Genomic DNA, 20,596 nt, shown 5'->3' with positions numbered 1-20,596 from the left:
AGTATTTCAGTCTGACTGAAACAAATTTATTTAAGGTCAGTGACTTCATCCATCCGATTCGAGCCAGGCCTTAAGTGTCCCTGTTTGTGTATCCTTGAAAATCAAAGAAACCCTGCAGAAACTCTAAGGAAATGCGAGGGAGAGGGAGTGAATGGGGGGAAAGGAAGTCATACCAGCATGCCATAGCAGTAAGGAAATTACCAGTAATGCTTGAAGAGATGTGCAGTAACTGTGAAACATTAGCAGGAACCAGCCCCAATGCTGGTTGCTGAAGCGGACTTATCACAGTTTCTCAACGGTGGCAGTGTTTTTTGTTTTTTTTTGGTCCCCTCCAACCACCACCACCGCCAAAGCTACAGTGTACTGCTCTCAGTCTAATGCCTTTTTCCAGGCAGGAGATGTGTACCTAATATTTCCTACGAACATGACATTGCGCAATACGAGTTTTCTTACCAAAACATGGTGGAAAGACCGAAATGTGTTCATTTTTGTTTCTCTTTCAGTGCTATTTATGACTTTCTCCAAAGTGGTTGCATTTTTTTGTGAGCTGCAAAACCCGCACTGTAATTAGGGACGTGCAGTCGTACCCCTGCCTGTCTGTTAACGTGTAAAGCAACACAAACTTTACAAGGTCTGACCTGTTATGGTCGATGTCATGAGTGTTACAGACAAGACAAGTGACAAGGGTGCACATTTGAACATGAAGCCGACCGATGCAAACGTGCATGTCTGAAAGAGGGGCTCACATGATGTGCTTTGAATACAAGCTCTGAACTGTTTCTTCAGCAGCTTTCTAAATAATGGATCAGTCGTGGAGTGGGTCATGTGAGTGTTGGCCTGCGTGGCTTTTAATAAGTATTTGGATGTTTACGCTGCAAAGGATTTCTTAGTTGCTAACCACTGATATTGATATTTCAGATGTGGGTTTGGATACCAACAGGCTAAGCAAAGTAGCACAGAAATCCTTTCTACCTAGTTCTTTCAGGTCCTCTTGGGGATTCAAAGGCATTGCAAGGAGGGGCCTGCCTGGGCCTCCCGTTGCCTCATCTGGACCCACAGATCTCCCGTGATAGAGGCTGTGTCTGATGAGGAGCGCCAGTTGTGAGATGGGCTTCACGGTTAAAAACACCCTTTAGTCACAGCCCGGCTCCTGATTACACAGCCCTGTGCCTCAGTCCTGCTCCAGCTTGTTTATTTTCCATGTGTTTACTGGGTTTTGAGGTAAACTCAGTGCAGTCCACTTTTAAACAGACACGTTTATTATTCAAATCTAGTAGATGCGTGATATATGTAAAGTCAGATCAGTAGTAGTAGTGATAATTGCTGTTATCAAGCAGTCACACCTCTCATTATGGTTATAACACTTTCACAAGAAGTTGTGTGAGGTCAGTCCTAATAAAGAGCAGATTTATCCACGCGCCCAGACAGCTTTCAAGGGAAACACATGTTTGGCAGCTTGTACCTGCAGTTTGATTTCATCAGTCAGTGACCGCGGCATTCTAACAGGAGTACAAGTATAAGAAGTACAGTGAGTATGACAAATCTAGCATTTAAACATATAATGCTACCATAAACCTTTACCTGGATAAATAAATGCTTTTGGTTGTTTAGACCTTCAGTAGATAGATTATTAAGTTAAGTAAACTGTTTTATTTCACAGAGTCACTGGACAAGAGCTCAAAGTAACCAACAAACCAACAAATCCAGAAACAAAGCTCAGCATTGTGCCGTTTACAATAGATAGAAAGCAGGACACAAGGGCAGACTCCATGCTGGTTATTTGTGTTTGTCCCAGGCTATTTACACTAGTGATTAGGTAGTGACCCCTTCACCCTCTCACTGGAACTATAATAGCATTCCATAGGCACAAGACTCATCTGTGTATCCTGCACAGGATCACAGCTTTGTCCAGGGAAACGGGTACATATATACATTCGATATAATATGACTTTAGCTGTACAAAGTGCATCTCTGCCCCTTTGTATTGTGTATTATTATTTACGTTACCCTGGCTACACAGAGCTCGTGATTTATTAAAAAAAAACTGCTGACAGTGGTGACAACACATGACCACACTCTTGTGTGTTTGTGTGTGCAAACAAACCACCTCAGTGCACATCTTACTTAGAAGTATGAAAGGCTCTGTTGCTGGGTTTTTGTAATCATACTGTATAGACTGTCTATGTTCAGTCTGCCCTGTTATGGCTGTTTTGCAGATTATGTATAGCAATGCCCATGCAGAGATTTGTCAGGGTCAAGTTCGTAATATGTAATTAAGCAGCTGGTTCCAAATGAGAGGATATTGCTGTTAAAATACTTGTGCTTTCTCTCCGGTGTTGTTAGACTGGTGGCCTGTGTGGTTACTGAGCAGATTACACAGTCGAGATGGTTTCTATTTTAAATGCATTTGATATAAAAAATTCATGACTAGTTATGTAAAGATGTGTTTCTAAAAATCTGTAAAAGGTGGCTTTTTCAGTGCAGCATTGGTGTGTGTGTATAAAGGGTTTATTAGCATGACTAAACACCATAAATATATATTTTTTAAATACCTTGAGTTTGTCTGTCATCACACACATTTCCACAGGTAATATTTCTGATTATTTATTTATTTTGAATTAAGAAGGTGAACGCATGAGTTTCTCCTCTCTTCTGAATGGAAAGCATGTTATTGGCTGAGAGCTAGATTTTTAAAAGTTATTCTTAACACTCCCTGTAGAAGAAAATGAGAGGGAAACAGAGGACATGATTTGAACAGAGATAATGATTAGACCTCTATGTGCTTCTTTACTTTCATTGCTGCACAGAATAGTGAGCGGGATCTCCAAATCAACAGCAGATCTATTTTTAGCCTAATTTGATCAGAGACCTTTGTAATGTTGAACCGCAGCTCAGCAGCACCAAGTAACGGTAAAACTAAACCTCTTGCTCTCTCTTAGAATTCAAAGAAATGTGAAAGGTGATTAAACAGATGGATCCCTCGCCCTGTTTGGATTTTACTTACCACAGACATCTGTAAATGAGCAATGGCTTCAGGCCCAGCATTTGTCCATCTCATCAGTGTTAAAATTAGTTATTTCTGGAGCACACACACACACACACACACACACACACACACACACACACACACACACACACACACACACACACACACACTGATGAGTCTTGCTTGCAGGCTAATTGAAATCTGGACATGGATTATTCATGCCTGGTTGATGAGCCCGGGGAGTCTCCTAACTATGATTTCCAGACAAGTTGACCTACATCTATGGTGTATGATACTATTTTATTTTGAGTGTGTGTGAGGTGAAAATATTCCTAAAAACCTGATTTGTTAAATGTCTTTTGTAAGTATATAGATGTTAGATTTACTTTAAGTAGGGATTTTACCCATACCCATGTGAACCATGCCAAGTGCAGAATTGCAGAAATTCATATTTGAAAATTGACATAATTAAAAACTGCACATCAAAGCTTTAAGATGTTGCAAATCAAATCTTGAGCCAACCTGTCGCAGAGCTTTGCTGGATGTTTTCATGTTTCTCGAGGATGTGACTTTAGATGCTGTTCATGTGCTGTAGATTTATACCTCTTAGCCATAATAGGCTGAGAGGTAATGTCATCACCCCGCTGGATGGGCACGTGGTTGGTGTGGACACCCAAGTTTGTGACAACGCAGCCACGTAGCTGCCACTTCTTCTTTTGTCCTCTGCTGTGCAGTATCCTTAAACTTTTTTAAGGACACACTGCACATCATGCTGAGATGGGCCACATTTTCGTCTCTATGGGAATCACCTATTGTGTTATCTTTGGCATTTTTCATGCATTCAACTGAGAAATAGGGAAGAAGTGATGTGTTTATTTGACAGGCTGCTAAAAACAGAGTGCCTAAAGAAAAAAGACAGAATTTGTCTTTTTTGTAACACTGCCTCGTCCCTTGACCTAGATAGCTGTTGGATGATTGAATGATTCACAGGTCAGTTTTAATTGACTTAACAAACAGAAAAGGTACAAGAATGCACTGAAAATCAGCGAGAAAAGCAGCTCATGTCCAAAGAAAGAATTTGAAAGGGTTTTAGAGTCTTTAGAGTAGCTGTAAAGTCTGGAGAACTATTGCTCAACATCACGAGAATGTCTGGCACCTTGGAAGCAACATATAAGGAAACTAAGAGTTTTGCATTATAATGATCAAAACAAATATCTGACCAGAAAATATTAATTGATTTGATTCAAAGACAATTGGGACAGTCTTACATTATAGAGGGTTCGTACAGGTGCTTGAAAACCTTGAAAATGCTTGAATTGTAATATTGTCTTTTCAAGGTTTGAAAAGTGCTTAAATTTCAGATGTGGTGCTTAAAAGTGCTTGAAATTGTATTTCATTCACCACAAATAACTATCTGACCGAATAGTTTTCTTATCAGGTAGAGAAATAACACAAGTCGCAAAGTCTAAAAAAAACATTTCTCCGCCTGGGCTGCCTACCCCTGCATGTCAGTCTGTTTCAATGTGTGACCCCCTCCCCCACACAGTCGGGGATGAGTGCACTAAACTTGCTTTAGAAATGATTGAAATGCATGTGATGGAGTATGGCAGCCTTATTATAGCACTTAGTTATGGCATGGGGATTTATTGAATATGCTGTGAATTTAGCTATCATTACTTAGCAGTAGCAGTAATGTGAGTTACTTCACTCAAGTAAAAGCTTTAAACGTTAATCTGACACTTAACTAGCCAACTTATGGCTTAAGGAAATAATGGTAATAAGAGGGACTGATCCATATGGGCACAAAGAATAGCCACTTTTTTGTGCTTTCATTCAAAATCTGTTTATTTTTATAAATTATAAATGGCTTCAACTCACATTGAGGCCTGTGGGGCACTATCAGCCACTGAGACAACATACAAATTTAAGTGTTTTAATATTTCATACTTTAAGGTTGCCTGTTTATTTAAGGTACATTATAATTGTACCTAAAAATATCACAGATGATAGACTAAATAAATAGATTTTAGGTAGATGCTTGTGCATTCTTAAAGTCTTGTATATTGAATTAAACTGAGTGTGTCATCTGTTCAAAGCCTCTCCAGTCAGTGCTGTTTTCCATGCCTGTCTTACTGTACATGGTGTTATTAGCACAAACACTTTAAAGGTGATCATTTATGACTATGACAATAATACAGACAGCAATGTAGTCAAACATCTCACAGTTGGTTTTATTGGGAATTAACTTCAACCTGTTAGACCTCCAGGGGTTTTCTGAGCTTTCTGTTCAAAAATGAAATGACCAAAATAAATTTTCTCTGCAATTAAAAACTCTGTGTAAACAGTTTTGGTATCAAATAAAGCTAACACTTGTGAGATGTCATCAGATGTATATATATTACTGCAGATGTTACTATGTCAAAGTTGCTGTGACTCAAACATAAAAAAAATTAGATCTTTTTATAACCCTCACCTAATGTTTAAAAGTATTTTACAGTATATAACACCTTTGAAAATATGCTTCGGTTCACATTTAACTCCAGAAAATCATAAATCAAAATATGGATATTATCTGTCCACAAATTCATGGTGATGCATTTGCTCTTTAAACTTTTTGGTGTCTTTGCTTTGTTTGGTGTCTGTAGAAATGGTTTATATGAGATTTTAGCTGCGATTCAGAGGTTTCTGTGGACACTACTCATGTCGGCACTTACATTTCTGACTTCGTGTTATAACCGATTAAACGTGATCTCCTCCCGTTTGCCCCCATTTTTGGGTGCGTGGGTGCTTAACTAGTTTAAAAAAAAAAAATCTGTCTCCTATTTTTTTGTCGCATAGGAAAGAAGCATCAATACCTCATGCGAAGACTTATTAATTTGGCCTTGGAGATGAACATCTCTAACAGGCTGATTTGTTCACATTTGCAAATCTTAATTTTTAAGAGAAATGTGTTTTCTGAGTTGGTGCAATATGCGTATAGTGTACAATGTCCTTTTCCAGTATTTGTCTGTGGTGCATTTTTCTATGTAAAAAGTGCTTGAATGTGACCCTGAAAAATATGTATGAACCCTGATTATAAAACAACCTCTGAATCCTTTGCTGTAGGAAGCTACAAAATTTTGTATTTTGGCTTAAAAACTAAAAAAAATGCCAGATTTGCAGTCCCTGAAAGTAGGTTAATCTTCTTCTTAATTAAAGAAAAACATTGTGTCTTTTTCTTTTTTATAACTCACAAAGCACATTGAGCTGTCTGACCATTCAGCTAAAGAGGACATAATGGTGGATGGTGTAGCAGCCTTTTGACATCTCTCCCACTCCTTTGTTATTAAACAGAAAAAACAAAATTACCTGATGAAAGAACTAACAAAATAACTACGCAGTCTTTTAGTTAACTAAAAAAAGAACAGACAATGGCCGATAGGCTGTATGTGACTTTCACTTTGTCTTGTTTTGTTAAGCAAATTTAAATTCTGTAGCATCAGGGCTGTCACTGTTACCCTCTCCACCCATATTGAAAGTGGTTTCTCGTGCAAACTGGGTGGGTTGTTAAAATGCACTTTAGTAAATGTAGGACATTAACAAGAGTTTAAGTGGAGAAAGCAGGTTCAGCAGTGATTTTAGGAGTAGGATGCATAAGAGTGTGAAAGAGGCTGTGGTTGAGCATGAGTTTGAAACGGCTAGGGGGCATTGTTGTCCGATGCAGAGCGGTCGGATGTAATGCGGTCACAGGTGTGAGGGTTTTACAGCTACTTTGAATGTGGATTAGTCTGTCGGTCCATTTCCATCGTGGTAGCTGGAAAATCAGTGTTCAAGTTGAACCTTTGATTTTCCATGTGTCTAAATTATATGTCTGTGTGAGGTCTTAGTCATCCAGGTCACGGTAGTCTAAGGAGCTTGGAAAGAAAGCGACTGGACTTGTTTGTTTATGTTCAGTATATTTGGATCATGTAAATAATATACAGAAGTTCATTTGGCAAAGAAAAGGAAAAAATGCTGCACAAAATAAAGCAAAATATATTTCATTGTCACGTCATCTGTTCTGATTCAGTTACGTATCGAAAAGGAGTGCTGATTTAATCTGACCCCTTCACCGTAAGTTAATATTTATCAGTTAATATTTATTTAGCTTCCTTACTGATATAAACTGCAGATCCACCATATTTTTGATGGCCTGCCGGAGGAAGTACTTTAGCTTCCTCCAGCGATCAGTTTAGTTTAATGAATATTTTACAGTTTGTCATTTAAGTACTTTACATTACCTCTTTCCCGCTGGAGTATTGTTCCAGGTCTGCAACCTTACTCTGCATTTTAGATGCAGAGGAGCTTTACCTCCTCCACAATATCAAGGATGCTTTTCTCCTGCAACCTGATAGTAGAAATTTCCTCCATTAGGAAGTCAAGAGACTTTATAGTCATCTTTGGCTCCATGTTGGCCACACAACAACTCTCAAACAGGAAGCCTTTAAATAGTTAAGTGTTCAAAATTGTCTTGATCTTCACATGTAGCTCAGAAAAAACACACAAACTGACTTAAGAAGTGCAACATTCATGCCAGCACCACAATGACTTACTAACTTCCCTTTAACTTGACAGGTTTGCATTTTCCTTACTTTTAAACACCACGTCCTGTCTCCATCTTTGAACAGAGGGCGTGGATATGACACCAACTGTCTGCCCCCTAAAATGCAGTTTTGAGATCCCTTCCCAGGCGCCTCAACCTCCACTCACATCTACAGGTGACCTTAATAGGTCACATGATATGGTGAGGCAAGGTGTTATAATGGTTTCACTTGGAAGTCTCTGGTGATAATGACCCACTCCTTTTCACAGGTTGACTCATGTGAGGAGGTGTGATCAGTGACCCTCTGTGGTTTAAATACCTGGAACTCTCAGATGAGGTGAAACATCTTCATGAAACTTAAAGTCCAGTCGCTTTCTTTCCAAGCACCTTAGCCTGTGTCTAAAAGAGTTCAACTAGATGGAGAGTTAGGTATTAGTTAGGCTTGTTTTGAAATGTACAGTGAGACCAAAGCCAGTGAAACTTGAAAATGTGTTAAACGATGTTGTCTTGATCAATATTACCCACTCCTTACCGAACTGATTCCTTACAGCAAGCATCAATATTGTGTAATTCTCATCTTCTCTGATGAGTAGCTCTAACGTTTAATCACATTCTCATTGTACAATTCAACATTTTAAGTAATTAGGCCCAACAGAAATCTCTGGAACGAACTGATCCCACACTGTATTATAGCACTCTGTTTTAATTTAGAATAATCATAACTGTTAGAATCCAGTTTTAGCAATTATCCATTTTCATTTCTGAAATTAAGTTTTCATAGGACCTTTTTCATGAAATATATGCCACAGTGGGTCAGTAATTGTCAGTGTAAATAATATTTTGCTACCTCTTAAAGTCGTTTTCTGCCAGTTGTTTAATGTCAGTATTGATTTCTCTTTCCCTAATCACCAGTCAGCACAGTTACAAAAGGAAACTGGTTTAGTCAAATGCAACATGCAGCACGCAGCTACATTTGGTCATTCTCGCTGTTTTGTTTAGGTGATGGTGCTGTTTGGGCAGACTGTGCATTAGGCAGCACACAGAACAAACACTCGCTAGCTGTGATTTCATCTCTCTGTTACCTGGGGTTTTCTCACATTGGTGCAAATTGTCACAGTCAGACTTCACACAGCTTTGTACTTGGGAACCGGCATGTTAAAGGCCGTGTTCATCAGTGTTGTAGTGTCTGTTTTTGGACCATATCTCGGGAGGAATTCTGTATTGTTGTTAGTTACTTGTGTTTAGGCACACTGCTGCACTAACAGGACAGCCTCAGCTTTTTAGATAGGAGCCAGACGTGAAATGTGCTTTTGATGAAGCAAAGAAGCTGCATCAGCTGTTGAGTGGCTGTTGTTGGTGGGGATGGTTTGAATCATGTCTGCTTTAAGACACTGACAATTACAGCCTGCAAGAAACTCTTCATTTGCTTGACAACTTCTTGTTTTTGCGGGCACAAGCCAGTGATTTCCCTAAAGGACTAACAAATCATTTCAGAGGGACTTAATTTCCATTTTAGAAACAAATTAACTGATTCACAGATTGTTAATGAAAATCCAATTGTCTGTGACAATCTCATTCTGGTGTCCCGGTTGGCTTGATTTGGCTTTCTAGTGGGAAGACACATTTACTGTCCACAAATGAACTAGTCACTGCAGTCCCCAGAGAGATTCACATCGTAATGGCTTTCTGCCACTTCTGATGAAGGGAAGGGAGCAAGCTTCTGGATCTCTGATAAGGAGCACTCATTAAAATACGAGAACGTGTCTCTTCATGGATCTCGCTGGACTTTCGGTGCTGCTGTACATGAAATAATTTGAGGTATTTATTTAGTCGGTTAAATACTGTTAGATTCAAAGGTCATATTACTTAACTCTGGTTTTCTCTGGACTTTCCTTCTTTATCAGATATTGGAAAAGGAAAAAAAGTGCTTTGCTTAATTTCACAAGTGCACTTTTTATAACAAAAAGTAAGGAATTTCTTTAAATTTACAGCAACATTTTGTAAATGTAAAAATTATCCGTAGTTTGTTTGAGCCTGAGGTTAGTGAAATCATTTATATCTAAAGGAAAGAAAAAAAAAGTGACAAAGGAAATGCCAGATGTGTATGTGAAATCATCATTTATAAAGGCCAGTGGGCAGACGACCTGTTAAAATAGCACTCATGGTTCAACCATGTGCGCGCAGAGTTTTAAATAGGTCTGCTCGAAGGCAGCCCTGATGCTCCACTGGGCCTGAATATTTTGATCTGAGCAACTTGGTGTTGATTGAGAGAAAAATAAACTCAACAATTAAGCTGCAATTTTGGCCTAAATGCTGTTTTTTTTTTTTCTGTCTCTTTCCGTCTTTGCTGTCAAAATGTTAAGCAGGGGCTTTTGGAAGAGGGCTGGGTAGTGAGGCGTGGGAATGCCAGTAACCTTTGTGATCCAGGTCCTCATTCTGTATTCTGGAGTGTATTCTACACGTCCAGCTTGTCAAGAGTGTGTGGCTCTTGCAAGCAGGATGACCAAACAAGATGAACTGCCTGTGGCCGGTGTCTCTGTAGATCCCTACCAGTTATTTTGAATGTTAGAATCAGGAATCAGCTTGAATAATGCTGTGTGTCTGCTTGCTTGGTGTAACTGCTGCTTTTACCACGCAGCGACATTAGATGTGGTGTTTCGGCGGCTTAAGAGATCTTTTGGGGATAGCTGTCAACAGGCCACTTGAATTATTAGAAAAGCTGTGAAGACAAAACAGTGTCTGTTTGTGTTGATTTAAAGAAAGAGCGCATCAACAGCAAGAATCTTTACATCATTCTTTATATTCTATAATAAAAAAGACCTAAAATTAACCTCAAGCCTTTTTTAATCTTCCTCTTTATTTGTTTTAAATGTCCTTGAGCAAGGCACTTAACCCCCCAAAGTGCTTCTGTAGCACAAAAAGTGATAACAGGCATATGTACATGGTTTAACACAGGTGTGTCAAAGTCGTTTTACATCGTGGGCCACATTTTAAGGTTACCTGTAAAAGAAACTGTAAAACCTAAAAAATCTATGCACTTCCTCAGATTTTCTATCTTTGTTAGGCCGATTGTGGCCCCCAGGCCTTATGTTTGACACCCGTGGTTAAACATTTTTAGAAAGAAAATCAGCCTGTTTTTTTTTTCCAGTTTTAACCAGCCGCATGACTGAAATGGAATCCAAGCAGGAGGAAATACACAAATTCAGATGTTTGTTCATAACACATTAGATCAGCCTTCCAGCTGTGTTGTGTATAAATGTGCTGTATAAATAAATTGACTTTGCCTGACTTCAACACCTGCTGCTGCTGTTAGATGTTCTTTATGAGGCATTAAAAGAAAAGCGACTCCCTTGGTTCATTTCACAAGTTAAATTGGTCGACCTCCTCTGCAGGTTAGTACAGTATTACATATTTTAAATTAATCTCAAAATAAATACCCGTCTTTTTAAATAAAGTGAGAACTTGAACAAACTAGAAGTTGCGAGTGAAAACACATTTGCTAAATTATTCACAGAGGCAAGACTCAAATTGAGAAACAGGAAGAGCTGTTATTATCAGCAGATTTTTCTCTTGCATCATCTGTCTAGCTCATACTTTCACATCAGTGTCGTCAGTGTAGCATATTATTTTCAGACACCTTCTTGAGAATGAAAAGTAGGTGTTCATGGGACTTGACAGTAAGAGTAATTGCAGTCAGATGATGCTGCCCTATGAAGGAAACGTGACGTGGGATCATTCTGAGGGTAGAGTAGTGAATGAAGCTGTTGTTGATTGTGGTGACCCTCGTGGCATCGGGGCTGATTTGCCCAGATAAGCTGCGCTCGCAGCCATCACATCATCAGATGGGACCAGTGGAGTTGTTGGTTACGGTGTGAGCAGGTGTGGAGGTAATTACATGCTGCTGATTGGCTTTTGGAAACAGAGCTTGGCTGCCAACATGTCGCCAACACCTGACAGGCAACACAGTCGACAATATACGACTCAGATGCGAGTTATGGGTCATTGCAGTGGGGTGGTTCAGCTAATTTGACGTCTGCTCATTTTCATTTTTGCCTATCATTTATTTCATCGCCCATTTTCTAAACTGCTTCTTCAGTTCATGGTTCCCTGTCACGCTACACATGCGAGTGTTTACCACTAACTTTGTGCATCACTGGAAAGCCATAGTTACTCTGCTGTGTTTGTTTTGGTTGCATGCTTGTGTACAAATGTCGTACGTGGGTATGTGTGGATTTTGATTCCAACATGTTCCATGCGCGTTGTGGAAATGTCAGCACGGGCAGAGTGTGATGGAGCTTGGCACAGATGGCTTTCCTGTCATCCCCGGCTCCTTCCACAGCTTGACACTAGATAAAGCTCACAGAGAGAGGGAGAGAGTGGCTTGGATTAGTTGAGGAGCATAGAGCGGCAGGGCTAATGCATCACACTTGAGCAGCTTTCACAGGTCCAGCAAACACAGGCCAAAAGCATATCCACACTATTGTTACATCTCAAATCAGCGTCATTGTGCTTTTAGAATAAAAGAGCAAGATAAGTACTAGCTGCTCAGTAGTTTCCTTCCACTGTTTTAATTCCTTGTTCTTAAATTGACATATATACTTAGAACCCCACTAGCATTACAGTGCAGTATCATATTTACTGGATTGTCCATTCAGATAGTTTTTCCTAGTTTGTCTATACTGAGAGAAACTTTAGCTTGGATTGCTTTTTCAAATCTGCATTATGTCCCCCCAGACTGCTGTTTATTTAGACTGCTTCAATCCTGTTACCACTAATTGGCCATATCTGTCCTATGTGTCAGCAGAGATGGTGCTTCAGTACAGCCACACCTCTGATCTGTGTGTGTGCGTTTATGTGTGCTTATAAAGATTATTTTAATCCTCAACTATTGTTTCTATTTCCTTATTTGTCAGTTCTTTGCTGTCAGCCCTGTGCGCTTGATTTTCTTTCCTACTGTTTTATCAACTGCTGCTTTCAACCCAGACACTGTCTTCAGACCAGTGCCCGACTTCCCCAAAACACCTAGTTAAACTGAACTTCTGAGATGAGATCCAATTGCTGTTTTTCTGTGGATGCAGCAGGCATATGAAGTTTTGCATTGCACTTAAAGACGATGCTGTGGATCTCATACTGCGGATTTCATCCTGTGTTGCACTGTATTACCGCATCAGCAAGCAGTGTAATGGTCTGCAGCAATTAGTACAGTATAAGCAGGTGGTAAAGGCAAAGAGAAAGACAGGAAGGGAAGAAAAAGGCAGCAAGCCCGCCTGTCTGTCTTTGCCTTTGATGGGCCTGCCTCTACCATCCGAATCGTTTCAAGCTAGTGTTGCCTAGTTACAGCGAGCAGAGGATGCAAAGGTTGGGAGGGGAAAGAAAGAGGGAGGGTGGGTTTATAGTGCTCAGCTGGGTGCAGAGTAAATGAGTTCCCTCTCTGCCCATTGTTCCCTTCAGCCCCTAATATCCCTCATGTGCTTGTATATCTCACTTGTTATTCCTTTTACATACACACAGAACAAACACATTGAAAAATAAAAATAAATCTCCCACTTTCCACACAGTCTTTGAGGTTGGGTGGAAAAATGCCAGGTCATCTTAGAAAATGTGAAGCTTGTGGTTGTAAATTCTGTATTAGATGTGTAATATGACAGCATGCCATTAAATAACTACATTTCTCTGATTATTGAACAACAACGCAGGAAAGTGATCGACATGGGGATTGCATCTCTGTGATTACATTTTTAACTAAAGGGCAGAGCATGTGAGTTTGAGTCACACCTGGCAGCATTTCATGCAATTTTAGCAGCTTTAGCAGCTTGGGTTGCTCAAAAACTGCTTTTATTCATCACGTAGGCAGCAGTGTTTTAACAGAATGTTGATGTAATCAAAGATTCTCCAGCTTTTATTCCTGTTCTTAATTAACACATAGGCAGAAAACAGCTGATGTTGCTTTGCCATTGCATTAAATGTGATTGTTAGATTTGAGTGTCTGGGAAAATATGAGTCACTTGCCGTCCTAAATGCAGTGTCGATAACAATTTGGAGTGTAGCCACCCGCTCTTTGCCTCTGCGATATTTGTTTCAATCTCCATCTGTCTGTCTCTGCAGTCCTTGGTATATTTAAAATGCTTTCTAGCGTCTATTGAGCGATTTTCAAAGAAACTGGGACTTTTGCTGCAGAGTTTGCAGTGCTGTTGTCTTTTTTTAGGAACACTTTTTCAATTTCTTTGTTCCTTCCCTGGGTTGTTTCATTTAAGCTTTTACTAATTACAACCATTCTTCAACGGCAGCGCTCTACATCTGTATGTCGGTACACTTTCAGCCTTAATGGAGTCTTCAAACTTGGAGCTCCAAGGCTCTGTTTCTTTGTAATTCCTTACAAGGTCTTTTAACTCCTGTTAGTCAGTCCAGGATGTATTAACGCCACAAGGCAGGATGTAGATCTGTAGACAGACTTGAGGTATGGTGTTTTTTTTTTGTATAGCTGGCACTGTATTCATAGCCATATTTAGAAATCCAGTGCCATGAATTAGGCATTACCTGCCTGAGCCGTATGTGAGAACAACCCCAACATTAAATGCTGTTAAATGATCTTTAACCTGCCAGCTCCTCAGTATAAAGTCCTTGTGACATGGCGGTTATTGTTGCTTTAACTTCGATTTCTTGTTGACAATTGTCAATATTGACTGTGATGGTATTTGGTGACATTCTTGACCGCTCCTCCACAGCCTGTAACATTTTGCTAATCTATTCACTATGAACCCAATGGTACATTACATATCATTTTAACCAATGCTTCATAAACAAGTTCCTATTAAACTAATGACAATCCTATCAGCCTCATCTGCCCCTGCGTTGAGTTCTAATCTGCATCTTCCAGCATGCTAACAAGCTCAACTCGGACGACGAGCTTGGTAAAACTGCATCTGCATGATAGCATTAGCATGTAGCTCAGAGTACATCTGTGTCTATGTTTGACAAAGCAGTTTGCTGTTTAGCTATGGGCTCTTAATCCAATGGAGATATGCACTAAACTCATTAAATGTGAAAATTCATCATTTTAACAACTTTCTTGGCACTTCTCTTCTCTCAGTTTATTTTTATTCTGCTTAGCAATACTTTTCACTGCTTCTTGACTGGCTTGACACACTGTTCTCTAACACTCTCACACAGTCATGCAAGAGAAATAAGAAGCCTGTTTCTTAGCATTTATTTTCCACAAAGTAATCACTCATGTGGCTGGGCAACACTTCCTACATTTGTCATCAGGCCACTGCAGCTTTGACTTACTGCTGACCGCTTTTAAATGCTTGTAACATTGTATACACATGTCTCATCTTGGAGTAGACGCGTGTTTACAAGCCTTTTTTTAATTGATTTTCTTTCTGTAATCATGCAAATGAGAGCTGTTTTCTGGTGTGTTCTGGTGCAATTTTCCCAACTCTTCCTGCTTCATCTTCTTGTCCCTGTTGGCTTTTCTTTGATAAAAGCTCAGCTCTTTTTACTTTGATGAGTCTGCATCACTGCACAGAGGTTGGTAGCTGTCGGGGATCGATGATACAGGCTGAGGGGTGATTTAAGCTGTTAGAAAGAGCTGCGATGGCACTGCTGAGGGTTTGTGTGCGTGTGTGTGTGTGTGCGTGTGTGTGTGCGCGCGTGTGTGTGTGGTAAAATTAAAAATATGGGTTCATCATTAGTTATTCATTCACTTGGATTTTCAGCCATTTAGTCACCCTCATGACCTTTAACCTCAATTTTTTAATATTAGAGTTGGCCAATTTGATGCCCAGAAATGTAACTGCATATTAAACCAAACAATTTTCAGTGTGTGTCAAGTGTTTAAATAGTAAATTGTAGTTTGTTTGGAGGAATTCCTGATGGTAACCATGATAGACACTGAACTGTGTCAAGATGGGATAACACTAGTTAGATAGTTCCCTTAAAAAGAAAGGAAAAGAAAAAGAAAATAAAGCAGCTGTAACTCTGACCTGTTCAGCTTATCTCCTGTAGTGTAGAGCTAAAAGTACACAATTGCCGTATCATAGGCTGATAGGGTTCCAAATGTTACAAAACAGATAACATGCTTTCTCAAAGGTGCAGATTAAAACCACAACGGAGCTCATGACAACGTACAGTCCATGTCTTCTCTGCAGTCTGCAGTGTTTTCTTATCAAAATAGGAGTGTTGTTAAGATGTGCCGTCAAAGCCTTTATTCACTAACTGCGTCCAGTGAATGTGTGAGTAAGTCTGTCCTCCTCGTGGATTTCTCCATCTCTCTGTTATCAGGGCAAAGTCAGGCATGGTAGCTCGCGGATGCCTTTGCAAACATCGCTTAAAATTAAGGTTACGTAAATTGACGTAAATTAAGGTTAAACAGGAGTAAATGGACTGATTCTTATCTAGCGCTTTTCTACTCTCCCGGAGTACTCAAAGTGCTGTATACAACACGCCACATTCACCCAGTCACACCCATTCTCACAAGCACTACCTCTATACTGAGTGCTTTCTAGTAGGGCTGCTCGATTATGGCAAAAATGATAATCAAGATTATTTTCACTGAAATTGAGATCTCGATTATTTGACTATATTTATTTAACAATAACAATGTATTGAATAATGACTTTAAAGATTGTCAAAAAATAATATAAAATAGTGTGCAAATACTGATAACAGTGCAAATGTTTGCAATATAAAAAATAAATGAAAAATGTAAACATCTATGTTTAGTGAACTTTGCAGTGTTGCTCTGTGGTGCAGCTACGACACCGTAGCAAAGTTTACACACTGTGTCTACTTGATCCACGTCTGACTCCGCGAACCCATAATGTTTCCACACCACTGAAGTTTTTTTCACCTCTCTTTCAACCAACGGCAGTCACTCTCCTCTCCAAATAACTTCTGCTTAGCTTTCCGAGCTTCCCTCGGGTCCTCTTAATCAGCGGTCCCCAACCCCCGGGCCTCGGACCGGTACTGGTCCGTGAGTCATTTGGTACCGGGCCGCGAGAGTTGAGGCTCAGGTGTGAAATGTATAGTTTTCAGGGTTTTTATCGGTTTTCAGCGTTATTTTGTTATCGTTTTTATCGTTTACTCGGTTTTCCTGGGTCTTTTCATGTGTGTTATGAATAAATTTTCTTTTTTTCGGTACCGGTACTAGTTTTATTTTGTTGTATTTATCCGCGACACCTTAAAGGCCGGTCCATGAAAATATTGTCGGGCATAAACCGGTCCGTGGCGCAAAAAAGGTTGGAGACCGCTGCTCTTCATTTTTGTGACACGTGTTCGAAATGCAGAGAGGTGCGCTCGATTTGCCACACGGAGCAGCGCGAGAGTAAAGCACGAGGGAGGGGCTGATAATCGGCTCAGTCATTTTTAATGATCGTTGAAAGCCCAGATCGTAATCGTGATTAAAATTGGATTAATTGAGCAGCCCTACTTTCTAACTACACTCACACACATTCATACTCCAATGGATGCATTGGAGAGCAACTTGGGGTTAGTATCTTGCCCAAGGATACTTGGCATGCAGACTGGAGGAGCCTGGGGTCGAACCTCCAACCTTCCGATCAGTAGGTGACCTGCTCTACCTCCTGAGCTACAGCCACCCCACAAAGTAGGAGTCAAGTGGTTTCCTTCAATTCACAAACTGTTATTTATGCTGCAGTCATCATCATTCAGTTCATCATTTGGATTCTTTTTGACACTGTGTCTTCTCTGGTCTGTACCACGCTGCACCATCTGGAGCTGGGCAACCAAAAACCAGCAAAGGGGATGGAGCCTTCCTCGTGACCACTGTGGGGAGCATGTAGTGAGAATAGTGTACTAGTGCACAGTATATACAGATCCTCTTGCTCACGGCATAAAAACATTCTGAATATCCTGCAAAACAATAAATTTGGTTCCGAATTATTAGCACAGCCTTGAATTAGTGAGTATTTATTTTATTATTAAAAGAAAGCGCATGTGTTATGGTCTTTAAATTAACCCCCTCCCAAGTAAACAAAATATAACATTTACGTTTGGTAGTTTGTTTAAGCTAGACTGGTAACACTTACTTTTGCTTTAACAATGAACAATTTCTTGTTCTTCACCTCCCACAGCAGCGTTATTTACGCATCAAGATTAAATGATGATTAAAGTAGTCTTTGCTCAAGACAGGGAGGAAAACCAAGCAAACAAAAAAATCCCACTTTTTCCTGAAGTACTAAAGACTCTCCACTACTAGCCGCTTTGACAGACTAGTAGTTTTGCTGAGTGGCAGTGAATGGTCACACGATTGAAAACTATGAATACCAGTTAGACAGCGTAATTCAACTGTAATCACAAAAGTAGCCTATGCAGTGTTTTCCCTAAGTAATAACTAAAGTAACTTATCTTGGAACTCTGCTCTTTCTTGGGTCAGGCTTCTGATTTTCCACCATGTAACCAAATCAGTAATTCCAAATTATCCATCATTTGTTCTTCCTGTCATGTCGAGTACAACTAGCGAGTCCTCCAGTGATGCTTGGTTGAGTCATTTGTTTCTCCACCATCCATCTCCACCTCATGTATGGTAATACCTTGGTTATACTCAAAGCTGGGTTTTTTGCCTCAAGTGAACAAGTTTGTTGTTTCTGACTTTAGCAGAACAGTTTTCTTGTATATTTTGCAAAGATTTGTGCTTTTATAGAAGTTATTGAAATAGCTCCTCTTGTTAAATTGTCTTTGGTGGCCGACATGTGGCTCTCACTGTCCGCATGTTTAGACAGTTTTGATTGTTGTGCATGATATCATTGATATCATTATATGATGCTTTTATAAAAATTCATACAGGTATTAATATATGATAGACAATATAATAAGACAGCTTTAATTTACTATACGTGCTAGACTATGGAAACTTTATTTCTCAGAGTCAATACTATATCCAGTAGGTATGTAGCATAAAATCACCCAGTCATATACTAATATGACCACACTTTAACTTGTAGAAGTGTATTCAGTTATCAAATGGGAAATGGGAGGGGCAGTAGGCTTCTTGTGTTCATCTTTCCATGTTAGTTGTGTTCCGTCAGTATTCTGTACAATGTAAGTGGTATAGCTTCATATATGCATGGCTTAAATCCACACGCTGACCTTCTCACCATTCTTTGTTCAGCTGCATTGCTAACAATGAGTAACCGCCACCCCCTTGCTTCATTTCCTCTCAACTTCCTGAAACGCAGGAAACCGGGTTGCTTTTGTCTCCCCCAGGTTGGAGAAATGGGGGGAGAGAACTTAAATAGGGTGGACTCACGCCAGGGGTCAATGACCACACATTGAGGGGGACACACCCTGGCTCTGATTTTTTTTTCCCTTCTTTTTAAAAAAACCCAAAACAACACCTCTTACTGCAGCACGCATAACTTCAGTAACTGAGGTGTTTTAGATGATCAAAGTGTGTGATATTATATTGCTTCCACTGTGATCCATCCTTAAAAAAATGGTGCCAAATGTTCATACACTAACTGGACCTATGAGATTTCCTCCTTCGTGACTCCTGGTAATGAGGCTTAGCAAGTGAATGAGGGCAAAGGAAACAGCTGCAAAATACAAACAAAAACAGAAACAACAGAAAATGTCATATACCCTGAATCACAACAGCTAATTAGAGAGGAAAGGCTTGAACTGACACATTATTAAAACAGAGACAACTTAAATAAGTGCTGGCAACACAAAGTGGGTGGATTCCAACTAAACTTTTTTTTTAAATTTGAGGCCATAATTTATTTATATAGCACTTATTAAACAACACATGCCTGACCAAAGTTCTATACAGCAGAAATATAAAAAGTGCAAGTACAAAGTACAAGTAATTGTTGCATGCCTAGCAGGCATGCTATTACCAATGAGTACAAATGATGCATCACAGGTTAATAAATCTGCGATCTACATAGGCACCTGCAGAATAGCAAACAACTGTCGGCTGCACAGGCCTAAAGACAGGTTCGTGACCCCCTATCATCTGTTGTTCACCAAAGGAAATAATAGTGATGGGTTTCATTGGGTAAACCTTGTGCCTTACATCTAAAACCAACACCATGTAATAGTCACACCTTTTGTTTTAAAGGTGAATGGTCTCTGTTTCCAGTTTGTGTTGCACTCTTAGTTTGAATGTTCAACCACTGCTGACCAGCAAGCTCTACGCCTTCCTGTATGTTTTCCCTTCCAGGGCATGCTCACTGGAGTACTTGATAGTGCTGCTTTGAGTTTATCTGCAGTATGAGGCAGCTGAATATATTGCATGGCTATCCATCACAAAGTAGATGGCAAATAAAATGTTTCCAGGGGAGATATTTATAAATTGCATTATGTAATAATTTATAAAAGAAATGGTGTATGACCCTCGCCACAAATTAAATCTAAATCTACAGAGATTTAGAGCATTTGGGCATTTTGTCACGATCATACTGTGTCATTAAGCTGTGATTTCCATGCTTACTTTCTCCATCACTAACGTTCAGACACTGTGCATCATCATTAACCTACCTTAAGTTCTCCTCCAGTGCTGCTTCTTCCCACACACCCATCTTTTATTCAGCATCGCTTGTCACTACCTCCTACATCATGGTGGTGTGTGTGTGTGTGTGTGTGTGTGTGTGTATACACATATATGTATGAATGTGTGTATATATAAGTGTGTGTGTGTGTGTCCTTTGAGGCTCTTTAAGTGGCTCTCCAACACAAAGTTCAAAAGAGTTTGTAGACAATAGCAGCGGCTTGCATGTGTAAGCTGCTGTGCAGAGAGCCTCTGTGATCTCAGCTGTATTTATCACTGCATGGTTTGTTTAATGGCACACTAAACCAAAGCTTTACACCAACAAGACTCAGCGAGATCTGGGGTCCGTTCTTCGTACCTGGCTAAGTAAGTTAGCTGGATTTGATTGTTGACGATTTCGCGTGATCTTGGATCGTTCGGTTCTCCGAAGCTCATCCGGGACTTGCTGTCATAGCAACAGATCCGTAAGCGTAAACCTGCTCGGGAGCAGGTTTACTTTATGTAAACAGGATTAGATCGCGGCCACCCAGGTATGTCC

The 20,596-nt window shown here is 39.9% G+C and overlaps 1 protein-coding gene across 4 annotated transcripts in view; it reads left to right on the top strand.

Moving 5' to 3' along the window:
- The window catches only part of ccny (cyclin Y), a 40,068-nt gene that overhangs the window by 1,436 nt on the left and 18,036 nt on the right, over window positions 1-20,596 (top strand). The window lies entirely within an intron of this gene.

This window comes from Pundamilia nyererei, unplaced genomic scaffold (assembly GCF_000239375.1).
Source record: "Pundamilia nyererei isolate P.nyererei 1_Seehausen unplaced genomic scaffold, PunNye1.0 scaffold00101, whole genome shotgun sequence".
Taxonomy (NCBI): domain Eukaryota; kingdom Metazoa; phylum Chordata; class Actinopteri; order Cichliformes; family Cichlidae; genus Pundamilia; species Pundamilia nyererei.
Note: the sequence above shows the minus strand (reverse complement) of the source record. Positions and strands in the feature narration are given on the sequence as shown.